Below are 6,000 nucleotides of genomic sequence, written 5' to 3'. Positions count from 1 at the left end.
TTGTGCCTAGTGGCATGATGTATTCTTGATCATTTGGATACTTTTTGTTTGATCTTTGACTAGAAAAAGCTCACAATGACTCAGCATGAGAATCTACTCTTGGAAATGAAGATGTGAGACAAATGTGGACTAGGTATATTTGACGATGTTCTTGGCCCCAAATCCACTTTTACTATTGTTCTGTTTGAAAAGTAAGTGAATTGTCTAATGAGTCTGCTTGTACAACATTTGCTTCAGCCTCACAGAACTCATCTGCTGACTGCTTCCTCCTGCTGCCACCCAAATTGCCTCCAGGAGGGTACCCTGAGGACCATCATTTGAGGGATTGGTGAAAATTACCCATTCACGCCATTCACAGAACTCCATAGGATCTAAGTCATTTTTCCAACTGTTGAGCACTGAAGTTTGGGTTTGGCAAAATCAATGTACCTGTTTGTATTCAAGGTTTCACTTTTCATATAAACAGGTAACATGTAGCATTTTTATTAATTTACATGTTTATCAACCACCTTCCCAAAATATACCATTGGTCAAGACAGCAAAACCCAAACCAAATCCTGGTGTCACATAGATGTTGAAAAGCGTGGGAGACAAGATGGAGCCTTGATCAGGGGCCCAGGGGCAAAGCAGTAGTCCCCCAGTAGCACAATCTGAAACCTACCCTTGAGGTACAACTGCAGAATAGTGTATCCCAGTCCCAAAGGTAATGCAGAAAGATGCAATAATTGATGGTATCAAAAGCTGCCAAGAAGTCCAGAAGAATTAGAGTTATACCCTCGCCATCTTCTTCCTTGTTTTTGGCCACTTATACTGGCCATGTCTGGCTGCTGACCTTTTCTGTCTTCTGTTGGCTGCTGGAAACTGGCCCCATGTTGCTACTGTTCATTCCTGGCTACTGTTCCTTTATGGCTGCAAGGCAGTCCTGGTTCTTGGCCCCTTATAGCTACTGAGCCTTCCTGGCTATTGGCTCTCCAGGTTAATGGCCAACTGTGATTGCTGGTCAATTGTAACTACTGGCCACTCCTGGATGTTGTCTTCTCCTGGCTGCTAGTCACTTGTGACTACTGGCCAATTTTGGTTTCTGCTGAGTTGCTGCAACTATCTCCCTCTGGCTATCGATCACTTGTGGGAACTTGCCACTTGTGGCTACTTGAAACTTCTGGCTACTGAATGCTAATGTTCACTGCTGGCTAATGACTACATGTTTAGGAGATGTCATGTGAGTTACAACACCAGCAATAAGGCACTTTACCTAGTCCTTTACTAAAAACATGCTGTGGTGTTGGTGTCCACTATATCCTTAAAACATTTTGCTCTGTCTGTTCCGCCTTGAGGTCCATAGAAACCAGAAGCATATGATTTAGGGCCATATCCCGTGGTTTGGCAAATTAGGGTGATTGCCTTATTCTATTCATTTTTGAGACTTTGCATATTAAGACCATCAAATGTTTATAAATGTTTCTTGTAGGTTTCATTTTCTGCATTGATTCAATGAGAGTTTCCAAGACTAGAGGAGATTTTCAAACAGTGCTGCAGCGCCATATTTAGATTACCAAAAGATGTTGCGGTTGTAAATATTGCCATTGAACAGTAGTTGATGGGTAATCTCTAGACCTCAACTGAGAAAACTCATCACAGTTTAATCTATTACTTGGCCCAAAATTAAAACCCCCCTCTCTGTTTTAACTTTTCACAAAAACAGATTTCCCAATTTTTAAGGCTGGATTGGACTATTGTGTGAATTAAGCATAAGGAATTGGGTAAAAATAGCAAATAACATGTCATACACCATAATTATCTAACTCAGATATTGCAGAATGAACAGGATCTATTCTAGCATGAATTGACTATTTAAAGAAGGGCCCCAGACCATTAAGGACTTGATAGGTTCTGAAATTAGACCCCAAATAATAGGGAACACTCATACCTGCCAGGACATGCCATTGCAGCCTTGTCTGGTAAGAAAACTCCAGTGGGTTTCTTTCCTGAGCTATCCTACATGCAAGGATGGATGATTGCAACTGAGATGCAACACTTTTTCTGGTATGTATCCACAAAAACTAGGCACAAGCTCTGATGATGTTTGTTGGTCAGGTTAAACACATGGAGATAAAACTATACAAGTAGCACTTGAACCACTGTGTCCATGTATCAATACCATGCCATGTTGATCATTAATCCACTAAGGCAAAATAAACCCAAAATTCTAGTGCAGTGATTCTCTGATGTGAAAGACTAAGAAATCACATTAATGGATCAGTCCAACAAGCCACCGTGCCCAGTACATTCCAAATCCAAGGTGGGAAGACTCATTTGCAATCAGCCTAAGGCAGAGAGTAGTTGTTTAGCTTTACCTCGACATATCACAATATCAAATGCTAAGAAAAGAAGGAGGCAGTGGCAGCTTGATGCCAGGAATGACAGCACTGATGGCGGCAGACTTGCCCAATCCAGATTATTTGGGGCACGGGAGAGAGAAAATTAACTGACCCAACACTGAATCCATTGCTAAAATTAATGAGGTGTAGAAAGAAACTGGATAAGCCAGATCCATGGCTTGAGGCTTGACTATGTAGAAAGGAGTAAGTCATTTGTGCGGGAAAGGTCTAAGCAGCCCTTACTGAGCCAACCACAGTCCTTAATTGGAAGGGGAAAATGGAAGAGTGTTGAATTAATCAGAATTTGTTTTTCCTTGTCCAGTTAATCCTCAGTGATTCTTTTCTCCCCAATGAGCTGTGAGGGTCGCTCTTTTTTCCCCCTCCCCGTTTAGAGTTTTTCTTAAGTGAAGTGAATAATATATGTGGCCACTCTGAAGAGTCAGCCTCTCTCTGGGCCACTTTACTGCTGAGTATTGTCATCAGGCATTAAAGTCTAGCAAACCATTCTATTCTTCTACGTAATGAACAAGCTACTTTGCCTCACTGGTTCCAAGGCAACCGCTCCTAAGCTATACCAGAGAAATGAATGAGGCAGCATTCTCCAGTGGCTAGGGAACTGGGAATGGTTTGCATGGAAATCAGATCATACTCTTGTTTATGTGAGTGCGCAATCATGGCCGGTGTCCTGCATCATGAATATCATTTCATTTAGTTGGGAACTCCCCTGCTGAACTATGTTATTTTTTTAATTTGTTTTATTTATATATCACCCCCAACCAGGAGGATAGCTCGGGGAGGGGGGGGGGTTGTACAATATTATACATTATAAATACAATAATTAAAAATTAAGATTAAAAAATTTAACCTATAATAACTAAATGACAGTCAAGTAAAAGTGTCAGCATCAACAGCCCATTTCTAGATTATCTTCCGATAGCCTCCCAAAGACCAGACTATGGTCTGGGGTGTCTTACAGTAAGCAAGTAAGTAGATGGGGCCCAATAGATGTTAACATATCGCTGGTCCCAACCCAAAGCCTGGTAGAAGAGCTCTGTCTTACAGGCCCTGCAGAACTGCCTTCTCCAACAGGGCTTGGATATGTTCTGGGAGCTCATTCCACCAGGCGGGAACCAGGAGAGAAAATGTCCTGCCCTGGTTGAGGCCAACCATACCTCCTTGGGTCCAGGGACCACCAGCTGGTTGGTGTTAGCAGAGCAAAGCGCTCTTTGTGGGGAGAGATAGAGAGGTGACCTCTCAGATATGTAGGACCTGGACCATGAATGGCCTTATGGTAAGTACCAACTTTATCCTTCGAAATGAGAGGGAGTCAAACTATGCTGCAAGTGCCAAAGTAGCAAAGGATATTCTTTGCATCCAGATTTTCCCAAATTCAATCCTAGGCCTCATTGGAGCTGAGGATAAGAAAATGGGGTGGGGTGTTTCTTAGGAAACAAAATGAGTAGGATCGTATGAATGTGAGAATACCTCCCCTAATGTGCCTTTGCAGGGGACATCAAGTTGTTCCCACCTACTACTGCTTGTAGAAGGTTTTAGTCACTCTCCACTCTTGCAGATTTACTCCGGTGACTCTCTTTGAGAGACAGAAATCCAGGAATAAAAAGCAAACAATATTTCCTTCCCCACATTGGGCTTATTTGAAGTGTTTTTGCTTCCATTGTCAGCAAACACTATGGCCACGGGAGATTTTAAAAGAATCCCACCAGAATAAAACGTCACTCCAGTCAGCCATGAGTCCTTATATGCCACCAGCACTTCAGTAAATTATGGAATTAAGACTAACTTAGCAACTTCTGTTTAGCTTCCTGCTAATGATCCCATTTGGGGTTTCCCATCTCCAGGAGCAGCATTTTAAAGAGATCAGGTGGCTGCAGTGGAGGACAGGGGGCAGACAAGTTCCATTCTGCTGATGGAAAATTTAGTCCAAATCCAACCCAATGTTCCCAAAGTGCAGCTACTCACTACTGAACAGTATTTTTCTGTAGATTGCAAAGCATGAGAGGCATGACACAGCTGCTCAAAAGAACTCTACTGATTTTTACTTTGGGGTGCTTTTAACCCAGCTAATGTAACATAGTAGGGTTAAACAAGCCTATGAATCTGAGACAAGAAAGAAGGGCTAGTTAACTGTTTCAGTTCTCTAAGTGGGTACAAATAACAAGTTCGCTGGAGAACATTTAGCTCACTACAGGCATTAGATGTCTGGGACTGAAAAATCGTTCATTGGACAGCAGAAAAAAGTAATGAATCATGATAAATATTTGAACGAGGCTTTGGGTGTTGTGATTTTTTATATATCAACTGGGAGTGCTTCTGCCTGGCACCAGAAGCTGTCTCCGGGATCTGCATGTGGTGGGGAAGACTCTTGCTGTTACATGCAGACCTGAGAGGATCAGCTGGGGTGGTGGGAAGTGAGAGCTCCCCTACCCTAGGTGATTGGTGTAGCTGAATATACCAATAGCTATATCAATAGCTGATCAGATCAAAGAATCTGTAATCGGCTTAATACCTGAAAATAGTAGTATAGCATTAAGGGTTTTTTTTTTTTTTTTTGCTTGCTTTAGCAGAATGTACATTCCTATTCTTAAAGGTGCCACAGAACTTTGTTCTGTTATTATTGCCGTTAACCATCCCATGAGGACAAGAATAAGCAGTATACAGCCATGGAGAAAAGTTGCCTCCCAACAGTCCATATTAAAAAGAAGAGAAGAACTGTTTTTTTGTACCCCACTTTTTACTACCTGAAGGAGTGTCAAAGTGGCTTACAATTGCCCACACTTCCTCTCCCCAACAAGCAGCTGCATGTGGAGGAGAGGGAATCAAACCCAGTTCTCCAGATGACCGTTTATGCACTGGGAACTTCACTGCCCCAGCTCCCGTGCAGTAGCACAAATCAGGGGTGGATGAGGTGCACCAGGCCAAATACTCCCCTGTATGGGTGCAGGAAGAGGCAGGGGCAAACTGCCATGACTAAAACTCCAGCCTGCAGCCCAGCATGAAACCTCCAGTGCATAAACGGTTGATGAGAGGCCACCCTTTTTAATCACTGCAGCAAGGTGGAACAGACAGGCTATCTGTATGCAAAAAACAAAATGTGTTTGCAAGATATTCAGCTGATAGTCTTAATTTTAAAAAAATGATTTCACAGTCACCACAATATACATAGTAAACTTTAAGGTGCCCCAGGTTTGTCTTTGTTTCTTAAAAGAAGTCTAATGGAAAATGATGGGTCACAGATGTTACTTGAAAATGCTGCAGAGAAATGATGGGACTCCTACAGAGAAAATCAAGAGAATATTTCCTTTCCAGATGAAAACCGTGCCCTTAAGAGCATTCCACATCTGATTCTAAGTGTATCAGGCACAACTTTCATCTATAAAGCATCTACCACAGCCTTGCTTTTTAAAAGTGGTTGCTTTTTATTCATTTATATTTGGAGTAGAGACCTGACAAGCTTAGTTTTTTGTTTGTTTTAAATAGCTTAGATCATAAGATGTGTATTGAAGAGAACTGGTATTTTGCTATGAAGGAGACAAAATCAAAATAATGGCATTATCTGCCAGCAATAATTTCTCTGAAACTCCCTTGCACAAAATTTCCTCTG

Source organism: Paroedura picta, chromosome 5 (assembly GCF_049243985.1).
Source record: "Paroedura picta isolate Pp20150507F chromosome 5, Ppicta_v3.0, whole genome shotgun sequence".
In the NCBI taxonomy this organism is placed as follows: domain Eukaryota; kingdom Metazoa; phylum Chordata; class Lepidosauria; order Squamata; family Gekkonidae; genus Paroedura; species Paroedura picta.
This window is presented reverse-complemented; position numbering follows the sequence as displayed.